Genomic DNA, 16,190 nt, shown 5'->3' on the forward strand with positions numbered 1-16,190 from the left:
TTAGGTTGTTTATTTGAAGTCTTTCTACTTTTTGATATAGGTGTTTATTGCTATAAACTTCCCTCTTACTACTGTTATTGCTATATCCTATAGATTTTGGTATGTTGTATTTATACTTTCATTTGTTTCAAGAAATTTTTACATATCTTTCTTAATTTCTTCATTGACCCATTGGTCATTTGGAAGCAAGTTGTTTAATTTTAACAGATTGATGTAACTATTATTGTTTTTCATAGATTTGTCTTTTGGGCTTCACATTAAAGCTGTTAGTAGATTGCACACCACAATTACAGTATTAGAGTATTCTGGGTTTGCCCACATACTTAATTTTAACCACTGGGTTTTAAACTTTCAAATATTTTCTATTTGCCACTTAGTGTTTTTACCTCTCAGATTGAAGAACTCCCTTTAGCATTTCTTGTAAGATGGGGCTGATGGTGAATTCCGTGAACATTTTTCTGGAAAGGATTTTATCTCTTCTTTATATTTGAAAGATCACTTTGCAGAATACAGTATTCTTGGATAGCAGTTTTTTGTTTTTGTTTTTTTTTTCTTTTTCAAACAGCACTTTGAAAATGTCCCATTTCCTCCCGGCCTGTATGGTTTTTGTTGAGAAGTCTGTTGCCAGACAAATTGGAGCTCCTTTGTATGTTGTTTCTTTTCTCTTGCTGCTTTTGGGATCCTCTCTTTGTCTTTGACCTTTGAGAGTTTGATTATTATATGCCTTGGGGTAGTCTTAGTAAGGTCAAATCTGTTTGGTGTTCCCTGACCTTCCTGTACCTGGATATTTATCTCTTTCTGTTTTGGAAATTTTTCTGTTATTATTTCTCTGAATAAGCTTTCTACCTCTTGCTCTTGCCCCACTCCCTCTTGAACACACATAATTCTTAGATTTGTTTTGTGTTTTTGAGGTGGAGTCTTGCTCTGTTGCCCAGGCTTGAGTGCAGTGGTACAATCTTGGCTCACTGCAGCCTCTGCCTCCCAGGTTCAAGCAATTCTTTTGCCTCAACTTCCCTAGTAGCTGGGACTACAGGAGTGCACCACCACACCCAGCTGAGTTTTGTATTTTTGGTGGAGACAAGATTTTACCATGTTGGCCAGGCTAGTCTTGAACTGCTAGCTTCAAGTGATCTGCCTGCCTTGGCCTCCCAAAGTGCTGAGATTACAGGTGTGAGCCACTGTGCCCAGCCCTGAGATTTGATTTTTGAGGTGACTTTCTATATCTTGTAGGTGATCTTCTTCCTTTTCATTAAAAAAATTTTTTTTTTCCTCTGGCTGTGTCTTTTTAAATAGCCTGTCTTTGGGCTCACTGATTCTTTCCTCTGCTCAATCCATTCTGTTATTGAGAACCTCTAATGAATTTTTCAGTTTAGCAAACGTGTTTCTCAGTTCTAAGATTTCTATTTGATTTTTTAAATTATTTTAATCTCTGTTAAATTTCTCTGATAAATTTCTGAATTGCTCTTCTGTGTTATCTTAGAGATGACTAAGTTTCCCTAAATCTGCTATTTTCAATTCTTGGTCAGAAAGTTCATGTAGCACTGTTTTTGTAGGTTGAGTCACTGGCTCCTTGCTTTGTCTGTCTGGAGAGGTCATGGTTCCCTGTTTGCTATAGTTTCTTGTGAATCCATAGCTATGTCTTTTTATTGAAGAATTCGTTACTTATTCCAGTCTTTTCTATCTGGCTTGTTTGGGTTTTTACTGTACATGTTTGCTCAGAGATTCTTTGTAATTTATCTATTGATAGTCTTCCCTCCACCCCCGACTAGGCTGCTATCTTCTTTTCAGCACTGGATGGTGCCTTAAGCCCAGTTTGCTTGCCGCTAGTAAATAACCAGAGTGCCACCTGTCCCAAATGAGGGAGGTCCCAAAGTGTGGTAGCCTGCTACTGTGAAAAGGCTGGCTAGGAGTTTGTGCCCAGGGGACCTGTGGAACAAACCTATAGTATGGTGCTGTTGAATCGTCACTCTCATTTGATATCTCTTTTGGCCAAGTCACTGAGCAGAATTTTTAGGTGGGATGGTTTTCTCTCTTTTTGCCCCTGTCTCTGGCTGTTCTCAAGGATATTTCTCCCTGGCTCACAGTTTTTACACCAGAAAAGTGAGATTGAGGTGGACAATCAGCTTTCTCACCATCCTGGGTTCCCTGGCAGGAGTCTTGTTCCTGCCTCAACCCTTGGGAAGCATCAGCAGTGCCTGAAATACCACACACTTGGTGACAGGCAGATTGAGGAGAGGTGCATTGTAAATATGTAAGTTCAATTCTCTTGCCATCTGCTTGTAATTTTTTCACTTCTCTGTGGCTTTAGGAACTGTCTTATCCTCATACTGGAGTTCAGGAATTTTGCTGGTGATAATCTTAGGAGCTGTATATTTGTTTTTGGATTTCTGTAGGAAAAAAGTGAAGCCAGCTTGCTTATATACCACCATTTTGGAACCAGCAGTCTCATAAATTCTTTTAATTCCATTACACTACTTCCATGTGATGTGAAAAAGATGACAATTCAATTTTCAGCCTCTGCATTTTTATTTCTAGGGTTCTTGCTCTTTATAACTAATTAATTTTCAGTAACTGTCATGGGCTATAATCAGGCACTATGAATCAGAAGTAAAATTCAGCTCATGTGAGAAATTATTTAGGAGCTTTCACTTAGTTTTTAAGTAGAGCATTTAATTAAATAAGTTAAAAGAAAATAGGCAAAGTTCTACTACTCTAGGTTGTTTCATAAAGAAAAATTTGGTCTGTTACTGCAATAATACCAGCCAATGCCATAAAGATTACAGAGGCTATGTGTCATCATTTCTTTCTTTCAAAAATCCCGTTTTAGAATTTTACACATTAAGAGAAAAGACAGAGTATCCGAGACTTCTCCATAAAAGAATAAAAATAGAAGTTGATTTGTTGTATCATGTTTTCCTTAGCATATTTCATTTAGAAAATATTTTGAAATTGACTTGCCATATACTAGTTCAGTAATTTTAATAAGTCATATCAAATCTAATAAATAGATTATTTCAATAAAAATAAACATTGGAAAGGATTATAATAAATATAATTTATTAAGAAAAAGGTAGTATGTCCTCTATAATAAATCGCTAAAGCTCTTGGTAAAAGAAAAAATGGTTAAATTCCTGTAAGTTGAGAGATGTGGAATTTTTTTAAGTCATGGTTCTCAAATTTTGGTGTGAATGAGAGTTCCATCTCTAAAGATTCTTATTCAGTAGGTCTGATATATAGCTTGGGGATTTACATTTATGATTCTGAAGCAAATATTCTTTTGACTATGTATTACTGGTGAGAAAAAATACTCAAAAGTGATTGGTGATTACTGAATCATGGCTGGAAAATAATATTAATGGGAAAAATAGTATAATCAGTTAATCTGAATAAAGCAAAGTTGAACAAATACAGTGCATCTAAGAGTGCATTTGAGGTAACTAAGATGCAGGAAACTGGTCACCAGTTATTCGTTATTTTTTTAAAAAGTAACCAGGTATGGTGGTTCATGCCTCTAATACCAGCACTTCGGGAGGCCAAGGCAGGAGGATCACTTGAGCTCGGGAGTTTGAGACGAGCCTAGGCACCATAGTGAGACGCTGTCTCTACCAAAAAAAAAAAAAAAAAAAAAATTAGCTCGGTGTAGTGGCACAACCTGTAGTCCCAGCTACTCAGGAGGCTGATGTGGGAGGATCACTTGAGCCAGGAGTTAAGCCACAGTGAGCTATGATTATGCCACTGCATTCCAGTCTGGGCAACAGATCAAGACCCTGACTCAAAAATGAGTAAATAAATAAAACAAAAAAGTAAAAAAATAAGAAAAGATTTATTTTTCAGTTAGTAAGTTTAGGATTACACTATAAATAAAATTTCCCAGCATTGAGATTCTAGTTTATCTCTTGCTTTGACACCATCTGATCCCAACACTCCACTTCACTTGATTCCTAAGGAGCCTCTGCCAAAGTTTTCTTTGCAACTAACACGCCATTAGGAAACATTTCTTTTGATCAGCCATTCTCTACAATCTAGCGTCCTCTTTTTTTCCCCCCACTGGGGTAATTTCTTTTAAGATGATTTACAGTGACCGAAGATGAATTATATTTCAAAGGTTATTTTCTTTCAGGGAAACCTACAAACAGCAGATACCCTTTAAGTTTAAGTTACTTAACTGCCTTTCTTAGTCATTTTTTGATAATGAAAGAGATTTATGTATGATTCAGGAGCCTTTCAATTCAGTTAAGACATTGGGATTGTCTCTTCTAGCTTTCAGTTCTTGAACATACACTTCAGAATATCCCCAGCAATCACAATCTATGCAGAAAATTCTTCAATCTATTTTCTTTCATGTGTTTTTGGAAAGAACTCAAATATTTTTAAAAACTGGTGGGTGGAGGTTGGGGAACAGAGATAAATATAACAGTGTCTCAGATTTTGTTCTGCTTGTATGTTCTCTCTCTCTTTCCCTCTCCCTTTCTTTCTTTTTGTTTTTTAAAGTCAGTTCTCCAGAGCCTCTGTTTTCATTCTTCCTGTCTCTTTGTACTCCATATCTGGCTACATTCAAGTGTGTTATGGAGTCTTTATACAGATCTTTCACTCCCTATTTTTCTAGCTGGTCATAGGAGTGGAATGTCAAAGAAAATGCAACCCAGTGTGGGAAATAAATTTTTAATCTAGATACTCCTAGTATTTTATTTTACAAAGAAAACTGACATAATAGAATCTATTTGTTCTACACTGTTTCTATAACAAAATCATAATTTCTAGATTAGTTATGTTTCAAAAGAGACCGTGGAAAGTGGAATGTATAAATAATTCAACAAATACACAGTCAGCCCTTCTATAGCTGTGCATTCTGCATCCATGGCCTTACTCAACCACAGACAACATATATTTTTTAAATTTTTATTATACTTTAAGTTCTAGGGCACATGTGCACAATGTGCAGGTTTGTCACATATGTATACTTGTGCCGTGTTGGTGTGCTGCACCCATCAACTCGTCAGCACCCATCAACTCGTCATTTACATAAGGTATAACTCCCAGTGCCATCCCTCTCCCCTCCCCCCTCCCCTTTATAGGCCCCGGTGTGTGATGTTCCCCTTCCCATGTCCAAGTGATCTCATCGTTCAATTCCCACCTATGAGTGAGAACATGCAGTGTTTGGTTTTCTGTTCTTGAGATAGTTTGCTGAGAATGATGGTTTGCAGCTGCAGCCATGTCCCTACAAAGGACATAAACTCATCCTTTTTTATGGCTGCATAGTATTCCATGGTGTATATGTGCCACATTTTCTTAATCCAGTCTGTCACTGATGGATATTTGGGTTGATTCCAAGTCTTTGCTATTGTGAATAGTGCCGCAATAAACATACGTGTGCATGTGTCTTTATAGCAGCATGATTTCTAATCCTTTGGGTATATACCCAGTAATGGGATGGCTGGGTCATATGGTATTTCTAGTTCTAGATCCTTGAGGAATTGCCATACTGTTTTCCACAATGGTTGAACTAGTTTACAATCCCACCAACAGTGTAAAAGTGTTCCTATTTCTCCACATCCTCTCCAGCACCTGTTGTTTCCTGACTTTTTAATAATTGCCATTCTAACTGGTGTGAGATGGTATCTCATTGTGGTTTTGATTTGCATTTCTCTGATGGCCAGTGATGACGAGCATTTTTTCATGTGTCTGTTGGCTGTATGAATGTCTTCTTTTGAGAAATGTCTGTTCATTTCCTTTGCCCACCTTTTGGGGGGTTGTTTGTTTTTTTCTTGTAAATTTGATTGAGTTCTTTGTAGGTTCTGGATATTAGCCCTTTGTCAGATGAGTAGATTGCAAAAATTTTCTCCCATTCTGTAGGTTGCCTATTCACTCTGATGGTAGTTTCTTTTTCTGTGCAGAAGTTCTTTAGTTTAATTAGATCCCATTTGTCAATTTTGGCTTTTGTTGCCATTGCTTTTGGTGTTTTAAACATGAAGTCCTTGCCCATGCCTATGTCCTGAATGGCATTACCTAGGTTTTCTTCTAGGGTTTTTATGGTATTAGGTCTAACATTTAAGTCTCTAATCCATGTTGAATTAATTTTCATATAAGGAGTAAGGAAAGGATTCAGTTTCAGCTTTCTACTTATGGCTAGCCAATTTTCCCAGCACCATTTATTAAACAGGGAATCCTTTCCCCATTTCTTGTTTTTGTCAGGTTTGTCAAAGATCAGATGGCTGTAGATGTGTGATATTATTTCTGAGGGCTCTGTTCTGTTCCATTGGTCTATATCTCTTTTGTCTTTTTTTTTCCTTCCTTTTTTTTTTTTTTTTTTTTTTTTGTGGAGAACAGGGTCTCGCTATATTACCCAGGCAGGTCTCGAACTCCTGGGATCAAGCTGTCCTCCTGCCTCTGCCTCCCTGAGAGCTGGGATTACAGGCGTGAGCCACTGCACCTGGCCCATTGGTCTATATCTCTGTTTTGGTACCAGTACCATGCTGTTTTGGTTACTGTAGCCTTGTAGTATAGTTTGAAGTCAGGTAGCGTGATGCCTCCAGCTTTGTTCTTTTGACTTAGGATTGTCTTGGCAATGCGGGCTCTTTTTTGGTTCCATATGAACTTTAAAGCAGTTTTTTCCAATTCTGTGAATAAAGTCATTGGTAGCTTGATGGGGATGGCATTGAATCTATAAATTACCTTGGGCAGTATGGCCATTTTCACAATATTGGTTCTTCCTATCCATGAGCATGGTATGTTCTTCCATTTGTTTGTTTCCTCTTTTATTTCACTGAGCAGTGGTTTGTAGTTCTCCTTGAAGAGGTCCTTTACATCCCTTGTCAGTTGGATTCCTAGGTATTTTATTCTCTTTGAAGCAATTGTGAATGGAAGTTCATTCATGATTTGGCTCTCTGTTTGTCTGTTACTGGTGTATAAGAATGCTTGTGATTTTTGCACATTAATTTTGTATCCTGAGACTTTGCTGAAGTTGTTTATCAGCTTAAGGAGATTTTGGGCTGAGACGATGGGGTTTTCTAAGTATACAATCATGTCATCTGCAAACAGGGACAATTTGACTTCTTCTTTTCCTAACCGAATACCCTTTATTTCTTTCTCCTGCCTGATTGCCCTAGCCAGAACTTCCAACACTATGTTGAATAGGAGTGGTGAGAGAGGGCATCCCTGTCTTGTACCAGTTTTCAAAGGGAATGCTTCCAGTTTTTGCCCATTCAGTATGATATTGGCTGTCGGTTTGTCATAAATAGCTCTTATTATTTTGAGATACGTTCCATCAGTACCGAATTTATTGAGAGTTTTTAGCATGAGGGGCTGTCGAATTTTGTCAGAGGCCTTTTCTGCATCAAAAAAGAAAAGATAGCTACATCTATACTGAACACATACAGACTTTTTTCCCTTGTTAGTCCCTAAACAATACAGTATAACAACAATTTGCTTGGGATTTACATTGTATTAGATGTTATAACTAAACTAGAGCTAATTTAAAGTGTATGGGAAGATGAGTGTAGACTATATACAAGTACTTACTGCAACATTTTATATCACATATTTGACTGTCTCTGGATTTTTGTATCATGGGAGGCCCTGGAATAAATCTCCCACAGATACTGAGGGATGACTGTACTTCTAAGTTTTGCTAATGTCATTAATCATATTTTGCCAATAAAGTCCATCTACCTGAAATTAGATATATTTTTGCTTGCACTATGCAAAGTCTCTAAAATTAGATGAAAATGAATAATTATTATTATTTAGTACATTTCAGTTACTTCCCCTACCCCCCCCCCCCACCATTCTATTACATCTGTTTACTGTGATTTATAGGTCCTGTCCTTAGCAATAGAGTCAAGAAATCTACCTGTATTGTCAAGGTATGTATTAACTAGGATATTTCCAACTACAAGTAACAAAATTTGTAACTAAAAGTGTCTTAAACAAAACATTTATTATGTTGTGTGCACTGAAGTCCCAAAGCCAGTTGATTCAGTAGCTTAAGCTTGCTCCCAAGGACCCAGGCTGTTTTCAGCGTTCTGTTCCACCACTCTCCACTTGTTGGACTTTGTCCTTAAACTTTTCCCTTCATAATTGAAAAAGGCTGTCCTTGCTGCTGACACTGGGTTCTCACACAATCACAACCAAATATAGGGAGGACTATCTCCCTTTTCATCTCTTGAATGGGAAGAAAAGACTTTCTTGGAAGCTCTCACCTTCACCTTCTCGTCAGACTCCTCAGACTTTCTGGTCCCATGTATTTTGGTAGCCCATACCCTTGCTAAAAGTGGTGGAGCGAGTGTCTGGTATTTTTAGTGTTTATAGTGGGAAGTGGTTTCATAGAAGACAAAAACTGGAATAGTAATAGGCAGTGGAGAAAATCACTATGGTGATATTTTTGACAGCTCCCCAGAGCCTTCATAAATGTGTGAAAATGGTAATCTGAAATTTTATGGTGACTTAATAAATGAGTTTTATTCATTATTCTAAACTTTGACAAATGTGTTTTCTATTTTGAAATATACACACTGACTCAAAATGGGAGTTGTTTCTATACCAATTATGTATTTTTTCCTCTATTAATCCTGTTGAATAGATTGAGATAACATCTTTATTTTAAATCATTCAATTTCCTAAACAGCAAAATTGCAAATACTTTTTATTCTTTTGTTTTTGAGATGGAGTTTTGCTCTGTTGCCCAGGCTGGAGTGCAGTGGTGCCATCTCGGCTCACTGCAGCCTCTGCCTCCTGGGTTCAAGCAATTCTTGTGCTTCAGCCTCCTGAGTAGCTGGGACTACAGTGCACGCCACCACGTCTAGCTAATTTTTTTTTTTTTTGTATTTTTTTAGTAGTGATGGGGTTTCACCATGTTGGCCAAGCTAGTCTCAAACTCCTGACCTCAGGTGATCTGCCCACCTTGGCCTCCCAAAGTGCTAGGATTACAGGCGTGAGCCATCATGCCCATACAGAAATACTTTTTATTCTTAAAATAAAAGAAGAAAAGTTAGACAAAGGAGGATGGGTTATCATGAGGAAAGTAAGGAAAAGATGATAGGAACGGCAGAAAAAGAAAGAGGGGATAAAAAAGGAGAGGTGGGGTGGAAAGAGCAGTGACTAATCCAGATGGTCCAGTGTGAGAAAGCTCAGTTATCTAGGTCACTTGCCAATTGGAATGACAGGCAGGACAAGCCATTAAGACAGTGGAGCAAATAGAAGGAAAGAGGGAGGATGTAGATTCCTTTTTCAGGCATGCATTCTGCAGGTTAGAATTTGTCTCTCCTAACCACATTGTGGGTGTGTCCCTGGAAATGCATGTTCATATATCTTGGCATTAGGATTCTGATGGCACTCCTTTTTTTTTTCTTTTCACTTAAAGATAATTTGCCTGACACTAATATTTAAAACAATCCATTTAAATTTTAACCCTCTTAACTTATTTAGCAATAATTAAAGCAAGGTTAGAACAGGCCAAGGAAAATTTTATACCCTGAGGTTCAAAGGGCCAGCCCTTCTAAGTAATAAGGGCTTCATAAATATATATTCCTCTATGTAAAATCTAAGCCCACTTTAGGGCAAACAGCTCATCTAAACACACTAATTTTCTTGGATTTGTTTTAAGATTTAGAGGTTACTCTTCTTCCCCTCCATTTCACTGTTTCACCTGATTCTTGCCTTTTCCTAGTTTTCCCTCTTTCTACTTTTTGCTTTATGTAATAAGCACTGAAAATATTATAGGTACTCTCAATCTTGAGTAATACCAATGAGAGAATCTTGTTAAAATTCTCTTTGTTGTGATAGCAATCTTTTATGTTAAACAGATTTTTATTACTCTTAATCTTTATATCTATCATGAAGTAAAACAGATTTAGAAAGCTATACCAAAATAAACGTGTGCTCTAATGGGTTATTAAACAGTAAACATTCTGGTAGCCATCACCCAAATCAAGAAGTAGAATTTTCCAGCTACTCCAGCTCTCCATGTATTCAAACCTCTCCCTCCTCCAAAAATATCCACCATCCTGGTTTTCATAATAATCACTTTTATGTGTTTGTTTATAGTTGTATGAACCAAGTGTACATCCATAGACACTGTACTTTTGCCCATTAATAATTGTTTTGGTTGTCTCTTAAGTCTCTCATATCTACCTGTTCACCCTTCCACTTTCTCTTTTCCTCATGATATATCTATTGAAAAACTAGAGCTGTTTGATATGTAGTTTCCCACAGCTGGGTATCACTGTTTTCACACTTATGGTACAGTTTGGCATGTACCTGTGTTCTCTGTATTTCCTGAAAAGTGGCAGCTGGATTCAAAGGCTTCTGCAGACTTGGGTTTTATTCCTTTCAGTGAGGCTATAGGTTTTGTGTGTGTTCTTTCATTAGGAGGCATAAAATGTCTGGTCAACTCTCTTTTTGTGACATTAGGAACTATTGATATCTAGATCCACTAATTCATTGGAGGTTGCAAAATGTTGACACTCAAATTCCATGATTTCTTTTTCATGTATTAGTTGGAATACTTTTATAAGGAGATGGATCTCCTCATCTACCATTCGGCTACCCAGTGCTGCAGTTCATGTAGAAAAGGCAGAATAAGCGATTGGTTCTTTTCCCCTAATTTACCAGTTTTCAAGATAATTAATTGGTTCCTTTTCATCCTCTGAAGCTGAACAGTTCTTTGTTTTTTTGAATAATATTATCATGAACTCATGGATTTCTGTATATTTAATAAGATTTCAATGAATAGCAATTATTACTTTTTTTTCCTGAAGCTCAAATTATCCTATCTTCGGCTAATAGGATTCTCTTCAAGTTGGCTCCTGAGCCCTTTTGACATATCCTAGTAATTTTGCTAATTTCTTTGATATCTAATAGCAGATGTTACAGGCTCATTTATATGGTTCCATCCCTAGACATGGAATCCGTCATGTCTCCAAAAATTTCTAATATCTCTGAAATTAGATTTCAAAGCAAAACCTTTGGGAAATAAAATTTCAAGACCACTATCCAGGCATTAATGCTTGGTTCTACCTGGTTGGTTATTGTTTCTGCAACTTTTCAGTAGCAGAACTAGAAAACGTGTCTACTGATATTTCTAATGAAAGTTCAGGACTATGGGTTTTTTTACTTAGCTTTCTTTATACTACATTGCAATCTCTTTTCCCCATATCCAGATTCCTAGTTCCCAGGTATACAGTAGATGACAGTGTCTTAGTCTGTTTGGGGTGCTATAACAAAATACCATAAACTGGATAGCTTACAAAAAACAGATATTTATTTTTGACAAATCTGAAGGCTGGGAAGTCCAAGATCAAGATACCAGTAGATTCCATGTCTAGTGAGGGCCTGTTTCCCAGTTTATAGATGGCTCCTTCTTACTACAGCCTCACCTGGTGGAAGGGGTGAACAAGCTACCTGGTGCATCTTTTATAAGGGCACTAATGCCATTCATGAGGGCTCTGCTCTCATGACCTAATCACCTCCCCAAGGCCTTACCTCCTAATACCATACCTTGGGGGTTAAGATTTCAACATATAAATTTTGAGGGGACACAAACATTCAAACCATAGCAGATGAAATTAGAATATCTCATAATTACTCATTAACTTTATTCCACATTACACACACAACAGGATCAGAATAATAATACACATACTTTTTTATACCAACAACAGCATAAGTACAAAAAACAGCTTCAAATACTTTTTTCATATGATCTCCCTTCTCTGACTGTATTTTTTAATAGCAATGCTATATCTGCATCATGTGCAAATGTAGCCTTTACATGTTATGCTCTCTCTTAACTCACACTTATTAGTTTCAGGTAATTGTCTTTAATGTATACCACCAGTCCTCATGCTGATATCTCTTTTAATGATCTGAAACTCATTGACTAGTAGAGTCTTTAGGAAGGGCTAAAAAACAATATTCTCAAAGTTTTTGTCTTCACTCATTTGTGTGGATGCCTGGTAACCTAGTCATTGTAAATATTGTTCAGTGGCTTTTATAGTTGACCATTTTAATGTTGGTTCGTATTGTAGTCCTTGAGTCTCTTTAGTATGTTACTCTGTTTTCTTTTGGCATAAAGTATTGTTGTAAAAAATATGATGGTAATCTAATTTTCTTACCCTTACAAATCACTTGCTGGTTTTGACTTCATAGCCAATGAAATATTTTCTTTTTTTTTAAGTTCATCCATCTTACTAGAAATACATCTTAGTGTTAGTTGTTCTAGGTCAATATTCTCAGCTACATAGTATGCTTTTTCAACACATAGTTTCATATTATTGTTTAGGGAAAATTTTCTTCAACTATAGTTTTAAATATTTGTTTTGTCCCCTTATTTTACTTTTCTTCTTCGGAGATTCTGGTTACTTATGGTTTAATCTTCTTCATCCATCTTCAGTATTTGTCAATTTCTCTCTAATGGTTTTTAATCTTTTTCTTTATTTTTTTTCATTTAAATTTTTTTTCTTCTTTTTTCAATCTTCTATTTCTCCTAGGGCAAAGTTTGTTTTGTTTTGTTTTGTTTTGTTTGCTATTCTGTTTCTTCTAGTACAGTTTCATTTCTGAAAGAATCTTCATTTTATTTCTAATTGTCCCCTGAGTTCTGCCACCTCAATTATGAGTTTTTAAAATTTGGATTAATGTTTGCATTTCATTTGCATCATTTTCTTAATGTATTTTACCTTCTTTTGAAATAGAAAGTTATAGTTTATGTTTGTTCTTTGAGCATGTCTTTCTTGTGGAGGGATTATTCTGCTCATGTTTTTCCCCTTAGGAATAACTGCAAGAGATTTGGCCTCAATACTTTTCTGTTTTAAATTTTTACGTGAAAGTGGCTTTCCATAACTGTTAGTAGGACTGATTCATGATTTTTGGGTAACTTCTTTAACTTCACACAAACTCCCTCTTCTGTTGTTTTTATGTATTAAAAAGAGTCAGTTTGCCTTATGAGATTTCCTAGTTCAGTTCCCTCCTCCCCCTTTATCTGGGCCTCCTTTATCAGTTGTTCTGTTATCCATTGTCTCTGTCCAGCTCAATTTTGATTCCACTTGGCATTTCTCTTTAGTGTGATGCTGTCCAGGAAGGGAATCCTGGAAGGGAGCCCCGGCAGGTCACGTTTCTAGAGAGAAGTCATAAGGTCTAGATTGCTTAAGCACTCTCAGTCTTTGTAGCAGACCTTTTGCACTCATAGTCTGTGGGTTGGGCAAGACCTACCCACGTGCTTCCCAGTAAAAAGTCGTTGCTGTTTTGGGCTTCCTTCATTCTAAGTCTGTCAAAGTCTGTCAAGTTTCATTGCTTCCCCGCTTGCTTTCTCCTGCTCAGTTGCTGATATGATTCAGGTCTTGTGGCTGTTTGGTGGTTTGTCCTCATTCGTCAGTGCGGATGCCTGGTAACTAGTCATTGTAAATATTGTCTGTGGGTTTTTTATTTTGTTAGGTAGTTACTCTGTTTTTATGTTGAGATTTGGATTTTAAAATATACTGCTGCCACTGTCATCTTCCCAGAACCCACTGAATATATTAAAAACATTCTCCTCTTTGACTGGTCATGGTGGCTTCTGCCTGTAATCCCAGTGCTTTGGGAGGCTGAGGCGGGAGGCCAGGAGTTCAAGACAAGCCTGGGTAACATACCAAGACCCCACCTCTACCAATAAAAAAAAAAAATAGCCAGGAGTGGTGGCACACACCTATAATCCCAGCTATTTGGGCGGCTGAGGCAGGAAGATTGCTTGATCCAAGGAATTCGAGGCTGCAGTGAGCTATGATCCCACCACTGCATCCAGCTTGGGCAATAAAGTGAGAACCTACCTCAAAAAAAAAAAATTATCTTTGCTACATAGAATCCCCATTTTCACAAGAAGCAGAAATGGTAAATTGGTATTAACTTTCTAAGTTTTCTAAGTTTTGATAATTTAATTGTAACTTCAGCAGAGTTTAGGGAATGTGTTCTCAATGTTATAAACTCCTCTAAGAATTTTATAGCAGTGTATTTTTTTCAGTCTACTTCTGGTATGATTAAAGAGAGAAAATATCTGTGTCCTAGAACCAGTTAAAAAAAATTAAGTGTTCCAAGTATTAATGGAAACCAACTTTACACAAAACTTTGGTACAAAGCAGTTCGTAAGCAGAATATTATAAAAATAACTATTTTTTTATTTTTTATTTATTTTTTTTAGTGAGAGGTTTTCCTGGAAAACCTGCTAAACAAATTCTAAAAGAGCTGTAACAAAAATAACAATTCTTATTATTGTAGAGGAAGAGGTCTATTTACACAGTGTTTTCACATGCACTACCTCATTTAATCCTCAAAATAGTCCTCTTAGGGAGATATTGTTATTATGCGTTCCATTCTTCGTCAGAAAAAAATTGAACTTAGAGAACTCAAATGACTGGATTTAAGATTGTAGCAAGAAGGACTTTTACCACCTCTACCTGCAGAGTGTTCACTTTTCCACGAAGGACTCAGCTTTGGTGAGATCCCTGTGTAGCATGTGGAAAGAAGTAGAAGTCTGCCTGGTCAGCTCTATCAGTCATATACTCCCAGAGGACCCACAGGGTGACAGGTGCTGCAGACAGATCACTCTCATGGTCTGGCTAAAAGCTTTGTCTAGCACTTTAAAGCCTGTAAGTGACAGGAGTGACATCTGAATTGAGATTTTCTGACTGTAAATTCTCTGGTTTGCTTTTTCTTGCTAGCTAACATCCGCTTCAGCAGTGAGCTTTGTGGAGTCTGTAGCTTGAGCAGCTCCAGGTGGCATCACGAAATCTGCGTGTTGCTGAACGTGAGTAGCTTTGATTCGTAGTGGGTGTGAGAGGACCATGTCAGAACATTTCTGGTGATTGTGGCAACATTTCTCAAATGTTTACTCCTGAGTGCTCTGAGAAGCAGAGAGAACGATCCTGTCCTATATCTCCATGGACTCTTTTATTACATGCTAATAGTTTTACCTTCAAATTCATGTGGAGAGAGATTGCTGGCAAGATGGCTGAATAGGAACAGCTCTGGTCTGTAGCTTCTAGTGAGATCGATGCAGAAGGTGGGTGATATCTGCATTTCCAACTGAGATATCCAGTTCATCTCGCTGGGACTGGTTGGACAGTGGGCGCAGCCCAAGGAGGGTGAGCAGAAGCAGGGTGGGGCATTGCCTCACCCGGGAAGCACAAGGGGTCAGGGAACTCCCTCTCCTAGCTGAGGGAAGCCATTAGGGACTGTACCATGCACTCCGGCCCAGCTACTGCGCTTTTCCCACAGTCTTCATGACCCACAGACCGGGAGATTCCCTCCAGTGCCTATGCCACCAGGGCCCTGGGTTTACAGCACAAAACTGGCCAGCTGTTTGGGCAGACACCGAGCTAGCTGCAGGAGTTTTTTTTCATACCTCAGTGCGCCTGGAACGCCAGGGAGACAGAACTGTTCACTCCCCTGGAAAGGGGCTGAAGCCAGGGAGCCAAGTGGTCTGGCTCAGCAGGTCCCACCCCCACGGAGCCTAGCAAGCTAAGATCCACTGGCTTGAAATTCTCGCTGCCAGCACAGCAGTCTGAGCTCGACCTGGGACTCTCCAGCTTGGTGGAGGGAAGGGCATCCACCGTTGCTGAGGTTTGAGTAGGCACTTTTACCCTCACAGTGTAAACAAAGCCACCAGAAATTTCAAACTGGGCAGAGCCCACTGCAGCTCAGCAAGGCCTCCATGGACAGACTGCCTCTCTAGATTCCCTCCTCGCTGGGCAGGGCCTCTCTGAAAAAAAGGCAACAGTCCCAGTCAGGGACTTATACATAAAACTCCCACCTCCCTGGGACAGAGCAGCAGAGGGGAAGGAGCGGTTGTGGATGCAGCTTCAGCAGACTTAAACGTCCCTGCCTGGCAGCTCTGAAGAGAGCAGCAGATCTCACAGCGCAGCATTAATCACAGCACAGTATTCGGGCTCTGATAAGGGACAATGTGCCTCCTTCAACTGGGTCCCTGACCCCTGTGTATCTTGACTGAGAGATACTTCCCAATAGGGGCCAACAGACACCTCATACAGGAGAGCTCTGGTTGGCATTTGGCAGGTACCCCTCTGGGACGAAGCTTCCAGAGGAAGGAACGGGCAGCAATCTTTTCAGTTCTGCAGCCTCTGCTGGTGATACCCAGGCAAACAGGGTCTGGAGTGGACCTCCAGCAAACTCCAGCAGACCTGCAGCAGAGGGGCCTGACTGTTAGA

At 38.5% G+C, this 16,190-nt stretch overlaps 1 pseudogene; it reads right to left on the minus strand.

Moving 5' to 3' along the window:
* Positions 1 to 14,166: 14,166 nt before the first annotated feature.
* On the minus strand, positions 14,167 to 14,219 carry LOC112424372 (U7 small nuclear RNA; annotated as a pseudogene).
* Between the last annotated feature and the right edge of the window lie 1,971 nt (positions 14,220 to 16,190).

Source organism: Macaca nemestrina, chromosome 11, assembly GCF_043159975.1.
Source record: "Macaca nemestrina isolate mMacNem1 chromosome 11, mMacNem.hap1, whole genome shotgun sequence".
NCBI classification, from domain to species: domain Eukaryota; kingdom Metazoa; phylum Chordata; class Mammalia; order Primates; family Cercopithecidae; genus Macaca; species Macaca nemestrina.